This window comes from Tupaia chinensis, unplaced genomic scaffold (genome assembly GCF_000334495.1).
Source record: "Tupaia chinensis unplaced genomic scaffold, TupChi_1.0 Scaffold000235_1, whole genome shotgun sequence".
Taxonomy (NCBI): domain Eukaryota; kingdom Metazoa; phylum Chordata; class Mammalia; order Scandentia; family Tupaiidae; genus Tupaia; species Tupaia belangeri.
Genome location: NW_006159713.1, coordinates 3686511 through 3708118, shown reverse-complemented (window position 1 = coordinate 3708118; position 21608 = coordinate 3686511). Strand labels below are relative to the sequence as shown.

The 21608-nt window shown below is 51.1% G+C and overlaps 1 protein-coding gene across 2 annotated transcripts in view; it reads right to left on the bottom strand.

The window, feature by feature from the left end:
• GNAO1 (G protein subunit alpha o1) overlaps nucleotides 1-21608 on the bottom strand; it is a 195390-nt gene that overhangs the window by 26626 nt on the left and 147156 nt on the right. The gene's annotated exons all lie outside the window — the stretch shown is intronic.

The following is a 21608-nucleotide window of genomic DNA, read 5'->3' as shown; positions in this document are numbered from 1 at the left end:
GCCTCTACCTAGGAAGCTCTCTGCTCCTGAATGTGAGCCAGGCTACAGTTCAAGAGTTGGGGCCCAAGACAGATGGAATCTGGGGCACCTCAGATTCCTTGCTCTCCAGGGAGGCAATTCTGAGACAGTTCCATGGGGGGTCCCCAGAGGACTGAGCCCAGCTGCCCAAAGTGGTAGCCCACCTTCGCTGGCTTCCCTCCCTTCTATAGGTCCCTGCCCCAGAGAGGTCTCTGCAGCTCTGAAATGACCTCCCAAGTATACTCCTGTCTCAGGGTCGGCTTCTAGAAGAACCCAAACTAGGCCAATGAGGTCCATCTGAGCCCAGGCACCAGATACACCCTGTGTGCTTATTCACTCATTTATCTGAGAGGTAGGACAATACTCCCGATCAAAGAGCAAGATGATCCCCATTGTCCCAGCCAATATCCCAGCAGGTCCCGAGAACAACCTTGCTGCATGCCCACGGCCAGCCCTGTGGTACCGTGCTTGTGTATGCTTGGCACGGCCCAGCAGGTTTCTGAGTGACAGGGCGAGAGGTGTGGCTGGGAGCGCTGGGCCAGGCAGAGAGTTCTCTGGACCTTCCTGCCCAGCAACCCAGTCCCGGGGGCCCAGCCAGCTTCCTGGGAAGGTAGATATGGGAAGCCGAGGCAAGGAAGAGGGTTACTCACTGGGTGCGTTGGCTGGTGGGCAAGTAACCCATGGTGAACCACCTGTAGTCTTTCCCTGGGACTTTTCAAATGGGGCAAGCATAGGAGGATGTGCCCCCAGGGTCACTGGTGTCCTCCCAACCCATGGAGACGCCTATAAAAATAACACTACTCGAAAGAGGCAGGACAGTGTCAAGTGTCTAGGTACTGTGCTGGCTCCCTGCCCTCTCTGGGGCCTGACCCACGAGCCCCTGAGTGTCAATGTCTACACTTGCACACACAATGTCCCTGACTAGTATCAAGCCCCAGACAGGATGCGCGGTACTGGAGGAGGCAGATCCAGGGAATACGGCGGGTGCAGATCCAGGGAATACGGCGGGTGCAGGACCAGCGTGAGCACAGCATGTCCACTGGGCTGGGAGTCGATGCCCAGTGTTTCCTGGGCCCCTCCTCCTGTTGCATTTCCCCCACAGTGAGACCGAGCCCCTGCTGGGGGCTGGGAGTGGGAGGCAGCAGGCCCATCATCTACCTGGTCTCATGGGCACTCCGGAGTGGGAATATTTTATTCATGGGCACTTATTATTACTAGATGGTTCCTCTGTTCCTCTGCTTGGTTTTTCTGCTTGCAAGCCCTTTCACCCTCACCCTCTGATTAAGCCAAAGGAGAGACAGGAAGTGATCCCAGGGAGTGAGTGGGAGGTACTGAAAATCCGCAGGGGTCCTTGGGTGGGAGAGACACAAAGGAAGCCAGGTCAGCATCTGGAAGGTTTATGCCCAGTAAGATTCTGTGTGCAATGTGGTATGTAGGGCCAAAGCCTCTCATGGAGGTTTTTCCATGCTAAGTAGCTATTCATGTGTCAGAGCCTGTCCTCTGCAGGTTGGTGGGAAAGTTCTGGCAGCTGTGCCCACCCTGCCATATACCCTGGAAGGAAGCTATGACTGGCATAGAAGTTAGGCGGCCAAACTCCCAGTGCTAACACAGAACCAGGTCTCTGGGGACAGTGTCCCCAGTGCCCCAGCCCTTGGCTCCTGGGCCACCCTCACTAAAGAGGGCTATCCATTGGGGTGGGGGTGGGGGTGGGGGGACAGGCTTTCCTTCCAGGTGTGGGCTGCACTTGAAGTTTCCCCTGGCAGCTGATCTGGAAAGCTGGCCCTGGGGCCTGGCTTTGGGTGCCCCAGGCAGGCAGCGATGACTCACGGAGGTCGTAGGTGGGTGGGCAGGGGTGGTGCCTCCACCTGGGGCTAAAAAGAAGGAGGCCTGTGAGTCAGGGCCCTGCAGCGGATCCTGCTCCCAGAGCCTGACTGACCTTGGAAATCTCAGTCCTTTTCTGGATCTCGGTGTGTTCTCCCATGTGCCAGGTCTCTGGGGACAGTGTCCCCAGTGCCCCAGCCCTTGGCTCCTGGGCCACCCTCACTAAAGAGGGCTATCCATTGGGGTGGGGGTGGGGGTGGGGGGACAGGCTTTCCTTCCAGGTGTGGGCTGCACTTGAAGTTTCCCCTGGCAGCTGATCTGGAAAGCTGGCCCTGGGGCCTGGCTTTGGGTGCCCCAGGCAGGCAGCGATGACTCACGGAGGTCGTAGGTGGGTGGGCAGGGGTGGTGCCTCCACCTGGGGCTAAAAAGAAGGAGGCCTGTGAGTCAGGGCCCTGCAGCGGATCCTGCTCCCAGAGCCTGACTGACCTTGGAAATCTCAGTCCTTTTCTGGATCTCGGTGTGTTCTCCCATGTGTGGAACGTGGGTGATGGACCCGGCCCTGTTTCCAAACTTCCTCCTTCGGGCCCTCCTTTCATGGTTTCTGCCAGCCCTCTTGAGTACCAGAGTCAGAAGGAGTCAGGACTCAAGGGGCTGATGGGAGGGGCAGGTGGGACCAGACTTCCCAGTCTGAGCACCCGGAGCCATAACAAGAGAGTGAGAAGCATGGGCCCCTACAAAGCCACCCTGTCCTCCCATGTTTGTTCCAACACGTGTGACCTGGAGTTTTATGAATCTTGTTCCACTGGGACGTAGCCCACAGCCCAACACTGCACTAGGTGATCTCCTGGGATTCTCCAGTGGACAGCCCAGGGGTCTGGAGCCTTCCTCCCAGCTTCGCTTCCTCACTGAGGTGTGTTGGGGTGTGGGAAGGGGTCCTGGGGTGATAGCACCTCCCCCCCCATTTCTCTCCTCCTCGTCTCCAGCTTATGGCAGCACCATCGGCCTAACTGCTCAAATACAAAGACCAGGAATCTTGCTTGATTTCATGGCTTCCCTCTCTGTCCACTGCCCTGGACCCCATTTCACATGTCACCACCTCAGTGGCCCCAGACAGCCTGCTCCCACTGCACCAGCCATACTGTCTCACAGCCAGTGCTGTGGGCGCCGTTCCTCGGCATGGGGGTTCCTCATTTCTCATGGCAGCTCGGGGCTCACACAAACACTGCTTTGTACATAGCAGGTGCTCGGCCACGCGTGTGGGCTGAGTGCACACTCTGCCCCCTAGCGTCAGGCACGGCCACCACCAACCCCCCGGGTATTCTTGTTTTGTCAATTTAAACATTCATACCTCACCTACTCATTTCAGCAGCTCTCTGAGTAGGCATCACGGTTAGATGCCGTAACTTGCTCCAGATCACACAGTGAGTAGGAGGGCCTGGACTCCATGTCCACCTTCTCTACAGAGCTGCAGCCAGCAACCCTGGGCTGGCATCTCAGACCAACCCCAACACCAGAGGCCAGAACTGAGGACCCACTGGTGCCCGGCCTGGGCCCTTGAGCAAAGGGGAGGGAGATGAGTAAAAGAAAACAGGCCAGGCTTGGCGGGGAAGGAGGGTCTTTGCCAATATGCCCTAGAGGACTATGGAGGGTGCCAAGTTTACCAAGGAATGGATAGAGGAGGCCCCTTTGTCTGCCTGCCTGAGGGTACCTGGAGGGCAGGCTCACGCTGGCCTGACCTTCCATCCAGGGCTCCTCCTCAGCCAGTGGGGGGCATTTTCCAGCACCTTTCTCTCTGCTATGACCCCCAAGGCACTGTATGTCTCATTGGCCAGGGCTCACTGGCTGTCCAGGCAGTATGAGGGCTGATGGAACACATGTGTGGCCACAGAACAGACTTACTGTGTGCTGTGGTCTGAATGGGTCCCCTCAAATTCATATGCTGAAGTCCTAACCTCCAAGGGGTGAGGGGTTGGGAGGTGCTTAGGTCATGAGGGCCACTGAGGGTCTCATGAATGGGCCAGTGTTCTGAGGCCCAGCACACCCAGAAGGGAAGGGGAGGGGCTCTTTCCTGAGTGTGAGAGGGCGACGTGACTGTACCTCCTCAGATGTATAGGCCTGGTAGGATGGTCTGGCAGTTACTCGTGCCAGAATGCCCTACCCCATCACTCTCCGCCTGCTTTATGGTCTAACTCCCATCTCACCCCATCCTGCCTGAGGAGTCTCCTCCAATGTCCTCCTTTGGTCATCCCCTCCTTGGGCTTCCCAGCCCTGCTCCATGCAGCCTTCTGGCAGCATCAGATCAGACTCTGGAGCTGCTCTGCCCTGAGTTCCAGTCTGGGCTCCCAGCCTGGGCAAGGGCCTCAACCTTTCTGAAGTTCAGTGCCCTCGCCTGCAAAATAGGGACAACAGCATCACCGCTTTCTGACGGGTAGATGTGCGAGCAAATAGCACTGAGCACAGGGTGACACCTAGGAGTGGGCAGTGCCGGTGCCAGCGCCCGTCCCACGTGCAAGTATACACTGCCTCACTCTTGAGCTGCCTGGGACCAAAAGAGATAAAGAGGCCGGCCTGCTCACCCACATGGTGATCAGGGCATGGCCGGGGCTGGCAGTTCTGAATGCCAACAGTGGGCACATGTTCTTTCTTTTTATAATTTGCTAGAGTGTGTGCTTGCTTGGTGAGCAAGGAAGAAAATGAGAAAGCACCTCTCCTGGGAGATGGTCATGCCGCAGTCCCTTCTTTTCCATTTCTCCTTCAGGATTTAGGGCATGGTTTTCAAACCACTGGGTCCAGGACTCAAAGCATGCAGTGGGTTATGGGGGATCCAGCACCTTAACCACCACATACCAGCTGGCCCAGGATGCCTTTCTTACGGGTTTAGGATCAGGAGGCTGAGAGAGGCTAGGACTTCTCCAGGTCACCTGCAGGGTTATTTGTGCCTTATGGATGCTTTAAAAATAGCATGAACTTTTTTTTTTCCCCCATCATAGCTAGTGTAACGTTTCTGATTAAATGACATCTTGCTCAGAATGCTGACATATAAATATCCTGAAGCTGCTGGAGGTGGAGGTGAGGCACTTGTGGGGAACACTAGGACTTTGGAGAACCTCCTGTGTAAGCCTTTGCACTGTATCCATGAGCAGCTGGAGAGAGGGGTGGCAGAGAGGGGAAGGGACATGTGGAGACATGGCCCAGGGGACATCTCCAGGTTTGGAAGGGTGGGGATCTGGGTACAGAGGGCCCCCTTGGCACTCTTTGGATGCCTTGGGCCGTTGCTGGGCAGCAGAGTATCCAGCATGGTGGTGGTGTAGTGATACCCCGAGCCAGCAGTACACAGGGGGTCTCTCACCATGGTACACGGTCCGGGGCTTCTTGCCACGAGGACATGAGTGGCTGGGGGCTGGTCATGAGTGTGCTTGAGAACGGCACTAAGATCCAGCGGACGTCAAGGGGTGTTGCTCCCAGAAAGCTTCCTCTAGTCAGCCAGCTGGTCCCTGGAGCTAGAACCCTTGCCATGAGGAGGGGTGTGGGCTGCCAGATCTCCATCAGGGTCTCGCCTACCTGCACACCCAGGTCCCTCCTGCCGGGCCAAAAATGGTTCGCTTGTGCCAACTTCCCCTGCTCAGAGGGGAAGTTGATGCTACCTCTGCCCAGGATGGTGGAGGGACCAAGAGCACTGCCGGAAAGAACACCACGTGTCTCCATTCACTCGTCAGACACTGCAGGGACTCAGGAGAGCCCAGTATATTCACTGAAACGACGATGGCAAATTGCACTTTTAACATTTGGGTCTTCAAAGCCCTTCCCTTCTCTTTGGGTGATGTGGACTTTTCAATAAACATCAGCGGCCAAGAGGCTTAGAATGAAAGTGTAATAAAGGGCCTTTTCCTTTTTGAGACGTAATGCAAAGGAGTTGGTGGGGGAAGTGAACAAGTGTTTTCATTTGGGTGAGCTTGGTTCAAATCCTGGCTCTGCATCTTTTAAGCCATGTGATCTTGGATAGACCATGGAACCCTCTGGAGCCTCTGTTCTCTCATTCCTTCCAACCACTCGGGGCTGTTTATGCAGATGAAATGGGCTGAGGATGTGACACAGCTTTGCAACATGAAAGAGCCCTGCAAATGTTAGTTATTATAAGCAAAGATGAAGTGCCTCAGACACAAACAACAAGCTGACATAAAATAACCTGCTTTGTATAAGACTTTCCAGGCAAGCATGATAATCTTGATAACAATAATCATAGTAATTATAATAATAACCCCTTCCAGTTGAGGAGATGGTTTGGATTCGTTCAGAGTTTTCCTCCATTTCTAATCTTTTAGGCCACATGAAGTGTGAGTGCATACACACACACACACACACACACACACACACACATACAGTCCTCCAGTTGCAAGGGAAGCTTCCATTCAGCCGTGCCCCATGTACTAAGTTGTCCCTGGACCACCAGGGGGCAGGAGTGCACAGGTCAAAGGGAGATGGAGCACGAATTGGCCACGCCACAGCCAGAGACCAGGAAGGGCAGGGCCAGGCATGGTGGCCACTGTTGCCTACTATCCTGCCGACCTGCTTAAAGTAGAAGCAGCAGAGACCCCAGCCACCAGAGGCCCAGCCTGGGTACTGCCACTCTAGCAGCAAACAACACAGCAGGGGGACTTAAGTTCTGGGCACTTAAAAACTGCCAGACCCATCCGACCCGGGCCTGTACATCTTAAGAAACACAGTCGTGTTCTCTCTCTCACACGCACACAGACAGAACTCCTCCTTTCCTTCTGCAGCTGGGTCTCAGAACAGTGGGGAGCTGTGGTGGAAAGAGGGACCCACCCTCTCACACCTTGGGCAGCGTCTGCTTTCCTGACCTGGGACTGGCAGATTACTCCCGAAGTGCGATTCAATGCAAGGGCACTGGCTCGCCACTCCAGGGGCACTTTAGACATCTGTGAAGTGTCTTTGGTAGTAGCAATACCGGGTCCTGCAGGCGTTCAACAATGGCTGGGTGACGGGTGTGCCTTACGCTCTTTCCTCCTTGGGTGTAGCCTGCTGTCAGTTCACAGGTCTCAGGCTGTGCACCTCACGGGGCCACCGTTTGCTTCAGGGAAGGGAACTTTCTGCTTCCCCCCAAAATTCCCACAGCAGAACCAAGGATTCAGTGCTGCTTCTTTCCATATCTTGGTTTCCATATTTAGGTGGGATAACAATCCTCCCACTCTCTCCTTTCAAATCTACTCCTCCCTTCTCCAGGCAGCCATCTCTACATCCCAATACGACCTGTCTATGATCCCAGCCTATTGAAGCACTCAGCTGTCCACCCATCCATTGCATCATCCACCCATCAGCCATTTTGCTCAGCCACCCACTCACTCCACACCCATCACTGTCCCTTCACCTGACCTTCTATCCTTCCAGAGCACCTGCCTGTCCCTTAATTATTCACGCACTCCTCTGTGGTCTATCTAGCCACCATCCACTCACCTATCTACTCCTTTATATGTTGTATACCTACTATGTGGCAGATATTGAGTGGGGTCTTGGTCTTAACAACTTTTGCAACCAGTGTAAAAGGAGCACACTGTCTGATGCTCCCCAGCATGTCTGGAGAGACGGGCAGTCATGGGTCAGCTGTGCTCAGACACCAGGACACAGTCCAGTCACTGACTTTCACTGGGGACTCTTAAAGGGGTAAGGAGGGAATTAAAGGGCGATGAACAGAGACCAGAGGCAAAGCAGGGGGGTCTTGCCTGGGCAGCAGTGGGTCCTAGAGAGCACTATATGCTCTTCCCGCTATTGGTGGGAGCTGGGGACATTAGGGGACCCAGAAAATCATGCAGCCTGTGGATACTAAACTAAGAACAGCTACCCCTCCCCTGAACACAGGTGGTTCTGGGGCTGTCACCAGACTGCATCTTGGCCAGGCTGCTGGTCAGAGTGTGATCTGGCATCCACCCCCTTGGGAGGAGAGGCCTTGACGGTATGAAAAGCCTTTCCTATGGAGCCGCACAGGGTGAATGCCATACCTTCTAAGTGTGGAGAACAGGACATTTGCTCCCTGTGCTTCCCAGGCTCCTGGCCTCCTCAGGGCTGCTGGCTGCAGTGGGGCTGGAGAGCCGTCTGCCCCCAGCTCCTGAAGAGAGCTTGGACTGTTGGTCTCTGCACAGAATGGGCTGAGGGCCTATCTGAGACGGCACTGCAGGCTGGGGGCCCTGCCCACCTTCGACAGCGACAGAGGACTGCGTAAGTTCTCAGGAGCAGTGGGCTTACGTCACCAAGTGTCCTGACCATCTCAGTGCATAGAGTGGGGACACCGATTGTCCTAAGCTCCACTTTCTTTGGAACAGCCTATGTGGCACTACTTTCTCTTGGTGCCTGTTTCCCCTAGGCCAAGTCTATACCTTCTCTCTGAGACAGGAGCTCACACTAGGCAGCTGACCCACCAGGCCGGCACTATCCAGTCACAAATAAACTGTAAGGATGGGGTAGAGATTTCCAAATTCACGATGCCCTCACCCTGTCTCCTTTCTCATAAGCTCGATGTTCTAAGACAGGAGAAAAGAACTGAAATTGGATACACTAAATTTCTAAGAAATGAATGAGGGCAGGATGAAATTGCCCACACAGAGCTCAAAGGAAAGCAAAGTGATAACGGCCAGCCTCATCTCCTCAGAACACCAAGCGACAATAGTGAACAGTTAATTAGGGCCATGTCAGCTGGGTGATACTTGCAACACAATCGTGGGACAGAAAAGATGGATGCCGGAGCAGCGTGCAATGGAGGGGCAGGGGCTGAGGACACCGATTGTCCTAAGCTCCACTTTCTTTGGAACAGCCTATGTGGCACTACTTTCTCTTGGTGCCTGTTTCCCCTAGGCCAAGTCTATACCTTCTCTCTGAGACAGGAGCTCACACTAGGCAGCTGACCCACCAGGCCGGCACTATCCAGTCACAAATAAACTGTAAGGATGGGGTAGAGATTTCCAAATTCACGATGCCCTCACCCTGTCTCCTTTCTCATAAGCTCGATGTTCTAAGACAGGAGAAAAGAACTGAAATTGGATACACTAAATTTCTAAGAAATGAATGAGGGCAGGATGAAATTGCCCACACAGAGCTCAAAGGAAAGCAAAGTGATAACGGCCAGCCTCATCTCCTCAGAACACCAAGCGACAATAGTGAACAGTTAATTAGGGCCATGTCAGCTGGGTGATACTTGCAACACAATCGTGGGACAGAAAAGATGGATGCCGGAGCAGCGTGCAATGGAGGGGCAGGGGCTGACTGGTGTTGTCCCCATGCTCATTCACTGAAATTTCCCCTATCCCTCGTTCCTTCACTGGGAATGTCAGTTCCCCCACCATCCACGGGTGATCAGAGACTGCTTTTGTTTGAAAAGGCGTGTGCCCCCTTGCTTCTCAGAGCTCAGAAGACTTGGGCTTTGGTCCATGCTGCCTCTTTTGGCTCTGGGCAAGTCTCTCTTCACAGGGTCTCAGTGTCCCCAGTTACACAAGGAAGGAGGCGGCTAGTTCTGGGGCACTCAAAATGTGGTCTGTGTACCCCTGGGGGTTCTCTCACGCCCTTTCAGGGAGGTCCACAAGATCAAAACACTAAGGCGCTGCTGTTTACCTTGCCAGCAGTGCTGAGGTTTGCCTTGACGGTGCAAAAGCAGCAGTAGATAAAACGTGGACTCCCTTGCCGGAAGCAGGGCAACGCACTGGACTGTAGCAGTCACTGGATTCCTTACCCCCACGCACTCACAGCAAAGCAAATGCCAGGTATACTTAAGAATGTCCTTGTTGAAGCAGTAGAAATAATGAACTTAGAAAAAAAATGAAACAAAAAACCCTGCTCTTAAGTACATGAGTGACGAAGGGATGGGCATGCACAAACACTTGTGGTGCAAACAGAAGGAAGATGCTCTCTTGAGGTACAGCTCTAGAGAGGCTGAGTTGCCAGCTGAACTGGTCTCCTTTTCCATGGGACACCACTCTTGCTGGAAAGAGCACCTGACAGATAAGATGGACTTGGGGCTTTGGCAGACATTTCCTCAAAAATGAACCAAGAGAACCTATCATTTCAGGAAAACCACTGACCTATTTATTACTAAAATGATAGAAGTTCAGCTTTCAAGGGAAAAGCCAGGATTTAGAAAATTTTATTTGCCACTAAGTATTTCTTTTTTTTTTTTAAACAGAAAGCAAGAGGGTGTGGTGGCGCCCGCCTTATGGCAAGACAGAAAGCAAGAAATCACCTGCCAGGGGGAGGCCACACCACAGTCCCTTTTCCTTCATTCTCCTTTTGGGATTTTGGGCATGAATGCATATGCGCCCGGCTTGAGTTTTAAGCCACGGGGTCTGGGACTCGAACCTCGGTGGACCAAGTGGGAGACCAGCGACATAAACATTTTATCTGTGCTGGTCCCACCACTGTAAGTCTGACAACTTCCCAATACCTAGAAACTTTTCTGATAAGATCAGTGTTGATATTAACAAACATGAATTTGGACACTATATGCCAACATATGGAAGATCTATGTCATTCAGTGAATCAGTATTTTCCAAATGGTCTAAACGGTATTACCGCATCATGCATGAGATTCACACTGCACAGCAGACCAATGGTTTGTAATATAATAGAACAGGAAAGGGTTGCTGATATAGTTTCAGGTTCCATACTGCATCCATCTCTTAAAAAACTACCACTTACCAGTTTCAGTGAATTTCAAAGAATAATCATCTGAAAAGGCTGGTAAAATACTCTTTGCTTTTTTAACTACTTGGGGTCAAATTTTTCCTCAGCTAAAACAGCATAAATAAACGAAATATAGAAATACATATGAGATAGGGCCAGCAGGTGGCGTGGTGGTTAAGGCACTGGACTCCCACATGGCTGACCACAGTTCAGGTCCTGGACCTGACAGCTTGCTTTCTTGTTTTCCCTCTCTTTGGTCAAATTAAAAATAAAATAATAATAATAATAAAATTAAATACATCTTAAAAAAAGAAATACATATGAGAATTGAGCTATTTCTATTAGACTTTAAAAAGATTTGCAACATGGGACCAGCAGTGGCATATTTAACTTTATTTATCATTATTTTTACTTTTTAATATGCTAGGGCACATGCACTCATCAGACACACACACACACACAGAGGGAGAGAGAGAGAGAGAGAGAGAGAGAGAGAGAGCCACCAGGTCCAAGACTTGAACTGAGGTTGGTCATGTGGGAGTCCAGCAACTTAACCACCCCACTACTTGCTGGCCCCATTACAGTTTTGTTTAAATGAATAAATATTTTAAATTTTCTTAGTTTTAATTTCTTCTTCTTTTTTTTTTTTTAATTATCAGGGTATATGTACACTTACCATAGAGAGACAGAGATAGAAATCATCCTGAAATGAAGCACGATCATTCTGCAATTGTTTTTCTTCTATTTCTCAACCCCAGCAGGATTTGGGGCAGACACACACACACACGCACACACACACACACACACACACACACGCCTAGCGTGATTTTCAAGCCTATGGGGCCAGGTCTTGGACCATGGTTGGCCATGTGGGATCTGGCTCCTGATGCACTGCACGTAACCACCGCTATACAGCGGCTCTCTTAGTTTCACTTTCTAATGCACTAAAAATTGATAGATATAACCTACATAAACAAAAATTTTATTGGGGTCCTCAGCCATTTTTAGGAGTACAAACCAAAAAGTTTGAGAACTGCTGGACCAGATCATTCCTTTTTTTTTTTTTTGGAGAGATTTTTCACTATAGGGCGCGTGCACTCGCCAGACAGAGAGAGACATTAGAGACAGAAAGCGAGAAATCACCCCCCAGGGGGGATGGTCACGCCGCAATCCCTTCTCCTCCATTCTCCTCTCGGGATCTTGGGCACGCACGCACACTCGCCCGGCGTGAGTTTTAAGCCACCGGGTTCAGGACGCGAACCGCGGTCGACTACGTGGGAGTCCAGCGACATAGCCATTATGCTAACTGCTGGTTCCCGGACCAGATCATTCTTTACCAAACATCATTTCCCTAATACCTTCATAACTTCTGCTAAAATCCTGTGTCAACTGATAATTAAAATTTTCTTAGGTACAGCTTTGCACTTTACAAATAGCATATCCCACGGGGCCATGTGGTTAAAGGTGTTGGACTTCCACATGGCCGGCCGTGATTCAAGTCCTGGACCTTTCTCACTTTCCCCCTTTCTCTCTCTCTCTCTGTCTGATCAAATTAGAATATAATAGTAATAACAAAATTTAAATAAAACAAGTCTTTAAAAAACAAAAAGAAACAAATATATATCCCTATGGTAAATAAAAAATCCATATAAAGTGGTTTTTGTTTGTTGGTCTGTTTGTTTTTTTAGGTTTTTGCCATAGGGCGCTTGTGCTTGCCAGATAGATACAGAGAGAGAAAAAGCTAGAAATCACTCCTCAGGTGGATGGCCATGCTGCAATGCCTTCTCCTCCGTTCTCCTCCTGGGATTTTAGGCTTACACGCACACACACTCAGTATGATTTTCATGCTGCCAGGTCCAGGACTTGAACCACAGTTAGCCATGTGGGAATCCAGTGCCTTAACTACCACAGCACTTTCTGGCCTCTATATAAAGTATTTTAAAATAGAAGAAACCTTTAAGAATAACTACAATGAAACCACCCCATTTTTACATTGTAAGGCGGTCTTGTTACCTGTTGAAGGGCCCTTAGCCTGAGGCCCTTCTCTGTTGGCAAGGGAGGTAAGTTCAGAGGTTGAAAGATTACTAACACCAGCCTGAGACTTTCTCCTAGAGGGTCTCAGGCTGAAAGAGAGTCACTTTCTGACATGGTGAATACACGTTATCAAGTGCTGTGACGTTCCACTGAAGCCATCTCAAGTCCCAGACTTCTCGGAGGGGCTCTGTGCAGATGGCCTCTCACGGCCCTCCAGCTAGCAATGCAAGGACAAGCTGAGGAGGTGTGGCTGACTCACAGTCGACCTTCTCATGGGCTGAGAAGTGTGGCATCGAGGTAAAGCCAATACTTCTCAGTTTAAACAAACAAACAAACATTACGAGTTTTTGCCAGGTAATATTGGTGGGAAGGCTGTCAGGGTTGGAACTGAAAAGGGACTTCAGGGTACAGGGGTCAGGGCAGGCTGAGCCAACCAGCTCAGAAGGCCAGTGAGCCTTGGCTACGGCCTCCTTAGTGTCTATCCTGAGCCTTGGAGTTGGCAAAATGACAGATACACACACTGGGAAGCCTAGTGGTCAAGAGGGAGTCTTAAGAGATAAAATAGCACCTGGCATTTCATGAGCACTTACTAAGGGCTTTATTTTATTTAGTGTCCACAAGTATTCACATTTTCCCCACTTTATAATCAGAGAAACTAAAGCTCCAATGGGCTATAAGACTTGCCCAAGGTCTCTCTGCCAGGAGGCAGGAGAGGGATGATTTGCACTCCAGCCTTTGGCTCCAGAGCCCACACTGTAATCAGCACTGCCTCCCCTCTGCTTTAACCACTTCTTCCAAGGAGAAGAGGAGACCTGAGTGAAGAAGGGGTGTCCTGTCCAAGACCATCCAGCAAGCAAGAGGCAGAGCAGCACGGGCCACCAGCCTGCTTCCCTGAGGGCAGCGGGGCAGGCAGCACCTGGAGTGCTCGCTATGCCATTGTCTGCTCTGTCGCCCTGCCGCTGAGGGATAGAACTCCCAGAGGGCCTGGCTCCTGCCCACCCTGGGGATCAGCATTAGCGTGTTGATGCTGGCAGTGTTTACATGAGGCAGGTGGGATGGCGACAGGTGTAAAAAACAAGGATGACAAATACTCTCGTCAACCAAAACACGGGCGAGGCAGAATGGGGCCTGCAGCCATGTACCAGCTGGGCCAGGCAGAGAGGTCCGGGTGGCAGGCTACCCTGGGCAGGGCAGGAAGGGCGGGTGCAGTGGAGCCAGGGCCAGATGCCAGCTCTCCTGGCTTCCAGCACAAGGCAGGGGGAAGCTTGGGGACTGAGCAAAACCTCTGGGGGCCTGTCTGCCATGTTATATGGGCAGGGAGGAAGAAGGGGGAGGCTGTACCCTGTACGTCTGAGTCCAGCTCTAGGCCAGGTGGATGGGAGCTGTTCCAGCCCGGCTGCCTATCCCTGGCAGCTTTCTCTGAGGCCTGGGGTCAGGGTGCACAACCTCTCCTCACATTAGTCCTTGCTATCTTCACATCCCTGACACTGACATTGGGTAATCCTGGGCATAGGAGGGAAGTAGGCAGCTCCTGAGGTGTCAAGTCTGCCCTATGCAGAGTCTGGGGGAGGAAGTTTGGCTGGCTTAGTAAGAGGGTCCATGTGGAACTCCCTACTCAGCTAAGAGATGAGGGATGCATTGCCCCAGGCTGTTACTCACTCTTTGGAACTGCAAGACTACCAAGAAGGTCACCAGGTGCCACCTGGGCTCAGGTTCCAAGGCACTTCTTGCTTTGCTTGGTCCCTCACTTTCTCCTCTTATTCCCCTTTTCATATTCCACTTCCCCCTCTTCAACATGGACCCTGGTAGAACAGAATCACCTTTGTTGGACTTAGAAAAAAAAAAAAAGGAGTGTCCTCTTCCAGGTTGCAATGGCTCAGCAAGGGGAAAGTGGGCTGGGTTTCAGCCCTCTCATGGCCCCTTTGTGAAGAACTCTTCTGCAGGCCACAGCCTGCCATGTAATTGAGTTGGGGGGTCTATGGAATGTCGATGTGATGTGTGGCCCTTCTGGAATATGGAGGGTGACAAAGTCCTCATCTCAGGGGGTGGTGGTGCCATAAGATGGAAGAACCTGGTCTAAGAATCACTGTGGAGGAGAGCCATCCACCCAGCAAGAGCCCCTGCCCTATGAGATGAGCGAGAAATAATCTATTGCATTTGAACCACCATAAAACATTGGGGTGTACTTGTTACTGCAGTTAGTGGTACCCTTACTAATACATCCTGCTAGCGACCTTCTCTTGGTTTTTGTTCCCTAGGTGACATCTGGTCTCTGTTTAGCCCTGAATCATGTTAATTTGGCACTTCATTCTGTTGCTTCAGTGACCAATAACTTGTTTTCTCAATTAGATTGAAGCTGGTGAAGGGCAGAGAGAAGGTTCTGAAGTTTCAAATATTCTGTCATGCCATACTCTCTCTCCAAAAATTGGCCTACACAGTATCTCCCAAGCCTCAGCCACTCATGTAGTTTTTATTTACCACTGTACTCAACAGAAATGACAGAGTAGGTGAAAGTGCCAGGGTTTGGCCCGACTCTTTGTGACATAATGGGGTGTACTCCATGCCATGCTTTCCTCCCAGGGCATCTGTGAGAGCCCAGGATCTAGGTGAATGTGCTCTCTGGACTGAAGCACTTAAGTCATGGTGCATGTGTGTGTGTGTGCGTGTACGTGCACATGTGCATGCTTGTGTGCAGATCAAAGTTAATAGTATGAATAATAATAACCACCACAGCAAAACCTGCTGTCTGTGAGATGAGCTAGGAGCAGACAAAAGGAAGGAGGTGCAGGAGCTTCCGAGGGCAGAGGACTGCTCACATCTCCCTGGTGCTACTTGACCTGCTTTGTCCAGAAAGCTGGAGAGCAATGTATGAGTCTTGGGCACCTGCCTGGGCCCATACCTCCCTATTAACTTGGAGGCCCTTCCACCTGCTTTCTAAGGTGAAAGGCACAGGGACTGCCGCTCCCAGGGTCTGGGAAGGAGGAGTCAGGCCTTCTCCACCTGGTAAGCCTCAGGGGCTGGCAGGGAAAAATTCTCCAGAGGGAGTAGCTCTCTCCCCCAAGAAGGCATGGACGCTATTACACATTTAATGCATCCAGGTCTGTTTCTGTCGCACTGGGGGGTGGAGGTGGGGATGGGGGGTGCTGGAGAGATGCCTGGGACCAGCCCATGCCAGAGCACTACCCAATGAGTGCCACCAAGATGGCCTAGGCTGGACAAAAGCTCACCCTCCAAGGGTCAGGCCACTGCTTCAATTAGCTCTCCTCCCAGGAGCGGCTCCACTGATCCCCTTAAAGGCACAGCAGGCTCCCCAGGGCTGCGCCCCCTGTGGCCCCCAGCCTTTGCGCAGAGTCCTGGCCACATTGTGCCCAGAGCCCCATGCTGCTCTTTTCACTCCCTTTGCCTGGCTGGCGGGAGGCGGTGCCTTTGAAGTCCTGTTTTCTGTTCCAATCGGAAACTTTTCTCAGAACCAAAATTAGAGAGGCTGCACAATCAACTTGCAATTTAAAATGCCACCCAGGCCTCCCCTCACCCAACCCTGCCCTTTTAAATGTCATCTTAATTAGATGGAGGCCTGGCCTCTTGTTTTCTGAATTTCAAGGTACTTTCCCTAGGCCATTTCCCTCCTTGTTGTTCTTTACATCTTCAGCATCTGGGGAGGGACTGGCTGGGGGCTAACCTGTGGTCTGCAGATACCTCCCTCTCTGGCAGCTTGGGCCACGGCCTTCGGACCCTGGAGGCTGAAGGAACACAGATCTGTGGGGACGCGGGGAAGGCTGGTCCTCAGGTCCACTCCATTCAACTCAGCACAGGCTTTCTAGGCCTCTCTCCCAGGCAGGGCTTCTGTTAGGGGTGGGGAGGAAACTTGAAGGAGCAGGGTAGCCTGGCCAGCTCTTCTGTCCCCTTGCCTTCCTCACTTGGCTTGTCACTCACTTTCCTGCCCAAACTCTGCAGATGCCTCTGCCAGGATGAAGGAGTGTTGCCGAGAGTGGGATGCTCAAGATGCCACGTTGTTCGGGGACCCTGCATTAATACCACTGAATCGCCGGGAAGGCCTGAAACTCCTTCCCCAGAATTCTGGCTAATCTTGGGGAAGAAAATCTCAGTTTGGTGACCTTGTGTCTTTGACATTGCCAAACACTTGCTGACTAAGTGGAAGCAGGTAGCATTGGGCCATGGGGCCTCTGGTCTCCTGTGGCCTTCTGGATGAGGTGACCCACAACCCCTGCCTGGTCCTCAAGGAGTATGTCAGAGAAGGCCCCTGTCATGGACTGAACTGTGTTCCTCCAAATTCACCTGTTGACCTACCTTCTCAGTACTGCAGAATGTGACTATTTGGAGACAGGGTCTTTTCATTTACTTATTTATCTTTTTGCTACATGGCACGTGTGCTTGCTGGGGAAAGAGAGAGAAATTGAGAAACTGCCTCCCAGTGGGGATGGCTGCACCATATCTTTTCTATTCTCCTCTTGAGATTTTGGACATGCATACACACATGCCTGACATGTTTTTTAACCCACTATGCCTGGGACTTGAACTATGCAGTCAGCCATGTGGGACCCACTCACCTTAGTCACAATGCCACTGGCTGGCCCGGAGACAGGGCCAGTCTTTGAAGAAGTGAATAAGGGAAATGAAGCCATTCGTGTGGATGCTAATCTCATGAATATCCTTAAAAGAAGAGACTAGAACACAGACTTATACAGGAGAAGACCTTGAAGACATAGGGGGGAGAAGGCTATCTAGAATCCAAGGAGGGAGGCCTCAAGACACCAACCCTGCCCACACCTTGATCTCAGACTAAAAGCAAATAAATTCCTATTGTTTAAGTCTTCTAGTCTGTTGGACTCTGGTACAGCAGCCTTAGGAAGCTAAAGAGGCCCCCCAAAGATGGTGTTCTCCTTGGGGTTGGGAGAGTACCACTCTCTCCCCATCCTTCTCAACTCTGTTTACAAGGCCATATGGGGTCTGGTCCTGCCTCCCCTGAACCATATCTGGACACACTCTTGCTCTCACCTGCCCCCTTCCTAGGCTTCGCGCACATGCCAACCTCACTTCACCTCGGGGCCTTTGCACAGACTCCTGGACCTCAAGCCTTTTTGTGATTGGCTCTTTCTTAATTTTCTAGTCTCAGTTTAAATATAACCCCCAAGAGAAGGTTTTCCCTATGCTCTACTCCCATCTCAAGCAGGTATTTCTTGCTGGTCCTTTCCCAGCATGCCTTGCTTTGGTTAAATAGCACTTACCAGGATGTGTAATTAGCTGCGTTTCCTTGGTGACTACTTCTCTTTCTAGGGAGCTTATGAACTCTGTGAGGGCAGAGCCCGCATCCACTTTGCTGACTATTTGGTGTAGTTACAAGATGTTGTTTAAGCATGGCTTCCGGGCCATAAGCTGAGACGGGCACCAGGTGCCATCTCCTCATCCTTGGAAGGCATGGCAGCACCACTGTGAGCTGGAGGTAGGGTCGGGAAGCAGAGGAGGGGCTGTCTAGAGTTTGTGCTCAAGGTCTTTGCTCACCTCACCATGAAAGCCAGGGGGGTTATTGGGTAGGCCAGTCATGAGAGGGCCTGAAATACCACAGGTGGAGCAGAAATACGATTCCGGCTAACCTCGCCGGTCTGGTAAGCCTCCAGAACAGCCAAGAGAGCATGCTGGCTGTGCTCCAGAGGTGTTCAGCCATGGTCTTCCATGGCACATGCTTAGTTCCGCTGGATCCTGACACACCAGCTGTGTGCAGAGTGCACTTGTAGCACAGGCCAGGTCGCCTGCTCCCGGCCAGCCCAGGCAGTGGTCAGTGACACTCTGAAATGGAGTCATGTGTGGCACAGGACCGTCAAAGGGCTGGAAGCATTCATGTGACTATCTAATTTCAAACCTCTAATATTACTCCTAAGAAGCTGTCTGGTTACAAATATTGCAAGTGAAAAGTGAGAGAGAACAGAAACTATATGGAAAAGTAGAGAATAATTGTCTACGCTGAGAAAAAAAGGAGGAGGCTGATCATAGAACAGCAGTAGAAGATGATGCTCTTTGAGGCTAACCCATGTGGGAAGGTTCTGGGTTCATCTCCTGAGTAAGCCAGACACATGTGTGCCCATGATGCAGCGCTGGCTGAGGTTGGGGGTGGGCCACGGTGTTGAGGCTCTATTGGGTGTTACTGTCTCTGTCTGTCCTTGTTTCTCCACTCATGAAGAAAATAAAAATAATTTTAAAAAAAATGAACTTATTATTATTATCATTTTTATGGAGAGGTTTTTGCTGTAGGGTGTGTGCGCTTGGCAGAGAGACAGAGAGAAACAGAGAGACAGAAAGTAAGAAATCACCCCCTAGGGGGGATGGCCATGCTGCAATCCCATCTCTTCCATTCTTAGGATCTTGGGCATGCATGCACATGTGCCCGGCATGAGTTTAAGCCACCGGGTCTGGGACTCGAACCACAGTTGACTACATGGGAGTTCAGTGACAGCCATTATGCCAACTTCTGGTCCCTAAAAAATGAACTTATAAACTATTTTTTGGGCCTAACTATGTGATTAAGTCCATGTAGCTTCTTCTCCCCTCAGGAGCTCAGAGGGATCAGTGTTTTCTTCTTATGGATGATGAACATCAATGCTAGCTCCCCAAAAGTTAAAGTAAGATGTTACGTTCAGTGCACGTAACATATCCCCTATTCTGAACAACATGGTAATAATTTCATTAATAGACAGTGTCTTCCTGGGCCCACTGAATGAACGGTGACCATTTCAAGAGTACAGCTTAAGAGGGACTAGTGATCTGCCTGTCTGGGATGGCCACGGCCTTAGTCAGCTCTGAAGACAAGACTAGAATTTGGGGCAAAGACTTTAACTGGGGTCAGGCGAATGCAGATGTTCAGCATGGGCCACACCCTGAGAACCAAGTAAAGCAGACCAGGGGCATCTGGGATTGCAGGCCCCTTGACCTCTCAGCTGAGGGTGGCACTGAAAGGGGCCCTCACCCGCTTCTTTGGTGTATTATTACAGTTCTCTGCCCCAGATCCCAGAATCTATGCCAGGCTCTACCAATATCCAGGGTCTACCAATGAGCTGGGCATATAGCTCAATAAATATTTACTGACTGAATTAACTTGGTAGGAAGGGGGGCAGATGGTGGCACAGTGATAAATGTGATGCACTGTGAGGTAATCCCACATGAGAAAATTTCTGGTTCAAGTCCAGAGACCTCCCCAAGTATGCCAGGTACTCATGCGCCACAGTCTGGGGCATCAGGACCCTGTTAGGGATATTGTCTCTCTGCTTCTCTTTCTCTCTCTCTGTCTCTCTCACTTATGGAAGAAAAATAAGTAAATGTAGGGGGGAAAAAAAGAAAAGTAGGTTTAAAAAAACTTGTCAGGGAATGATCCAAAAAACACCGAACTCGGGATTAGAAAACTTGGGGCACAGGGACCAGCAGTTTGTGTAATGTCTATGTGCTGGACTCTCATGTAGTCAACCATGGTTCAAGTCCTGGACCCAGTGGCTTAAACTCACGCCAGGTGCATATGCAAGCATGCCCAAGGTCCTGAGAGGAAAATGGAGGAGAAGGATTGTGGTGCGGCCATGCCCCTTGGGGGGTGATTTCTCACTTTCTGTCTCTCTGTCTTTCTCTGTCTTTCTGGTGAGCGCATGTGCCCTATAACAAAAACCTCTCCAAAAAAAAAAAAAAAGAAAAGAAAAGAAAAGAAAAAGAAAACTTGGGGTACAATATGAATGGTGTTCTACACACTATGGCCTTTCAAATCCCTTCCCCGTGCCAGACCCTATAAAGCAAGGGGCTAGACTGGATCCATCAGAAGTGGGAAGCTTGAAAGCCAGCTGTGGCCAAGGGGCAGGGGCTGCCTGGGACACTGGCTATCTTGAGAGGCCACTGACGTCAGGTGCAGTGCTGTGATGAGAGGCAGCGACTACCAGGGGTCAGAGTTGGTGGTCAATGATGGCAACAAGCCACAGCTGTGCCACTCTTTGAAGGGCACCATCTCTGATCATCTCTGAGGTGCCTGTCACCCATCACACTCTGTGATGCCGCAGCAACCATGTAAGTTCTTAAAATGCCTGACAGTCACGAGGGGCTCCACTGCTCCAGAGGGTGAAGTCTCCACCCACGGCCTCACTGCTTAAGATGCCAGCTCAGGCTCTGCCTCCTCCAGGATGGTGCTTCCCAACCTTTCCTATGTCAGGGTCTGTCCACAAAGAACACAATGGCATCTGTGCAGCACCTTTCAGAAAGCACGGGAGATGACCCCTGGGGCACCTCGTCATCCATACGTGAGCCAGGATATGCTGGTGGAGTCTCTGCTCTGGGAGGGCTTTGCACCAGCTTCCGCACTTGGCTCTCCTCGGAATCCCACATCGGGCTCTGAACTGTACCAGCTGGTGGCTGACTGGGTTTCTGCGTGTCAGTATGAAAACGAGACTGATACCTCTAGGGCAGAAGCTATGTCTTCCCCTGTCTACCCTCTACCAGTTGTGGATGGGCCACCGAGCTGGGCACATGACACAAAAAGCAGTGATGAAATTATGGGGAACTGCTCAGAGTGGCAGCCAAAGGCTTCTTACTACTCTTGTGGCCCTTCTCTCCTGACCCCACCTTGAGTGACCTCAGAGGGCCAGTTTCCAGCCACGGGGAGTTCCTGAGATGGCTCAGACCCACACGAGTCCCAGCTCAGGAGAAAGACGGCGTGCATCTGTGTATGTTGGGTGCCTGCCTCAGCATTTTATCCTCCCAGAAAAATTTAGGTGGAATTATTTATAGACAGAAAAGAAGTGTTTTTCCATGATTCATTCAATTAATTATAAAACAGCTGTTTTTAATAATTTGGAACATAGAAGAAAAGGGAAATGTCAGGGCAAGTCATAAATACAAAGTTGAGGGCATAAAGTTGGGTGACGAATTCACACACACAGTGACGATGTCAGTGACACAGGTAAGGGGTCCTAGTAGCTGGTAGACTGGTGGCTGGCTGTGTTCCAAGCACCTCTGAGCAGTGGTCATGCATGACCCCCAGTCACACAGGGGATGGTCCACCACCAAGA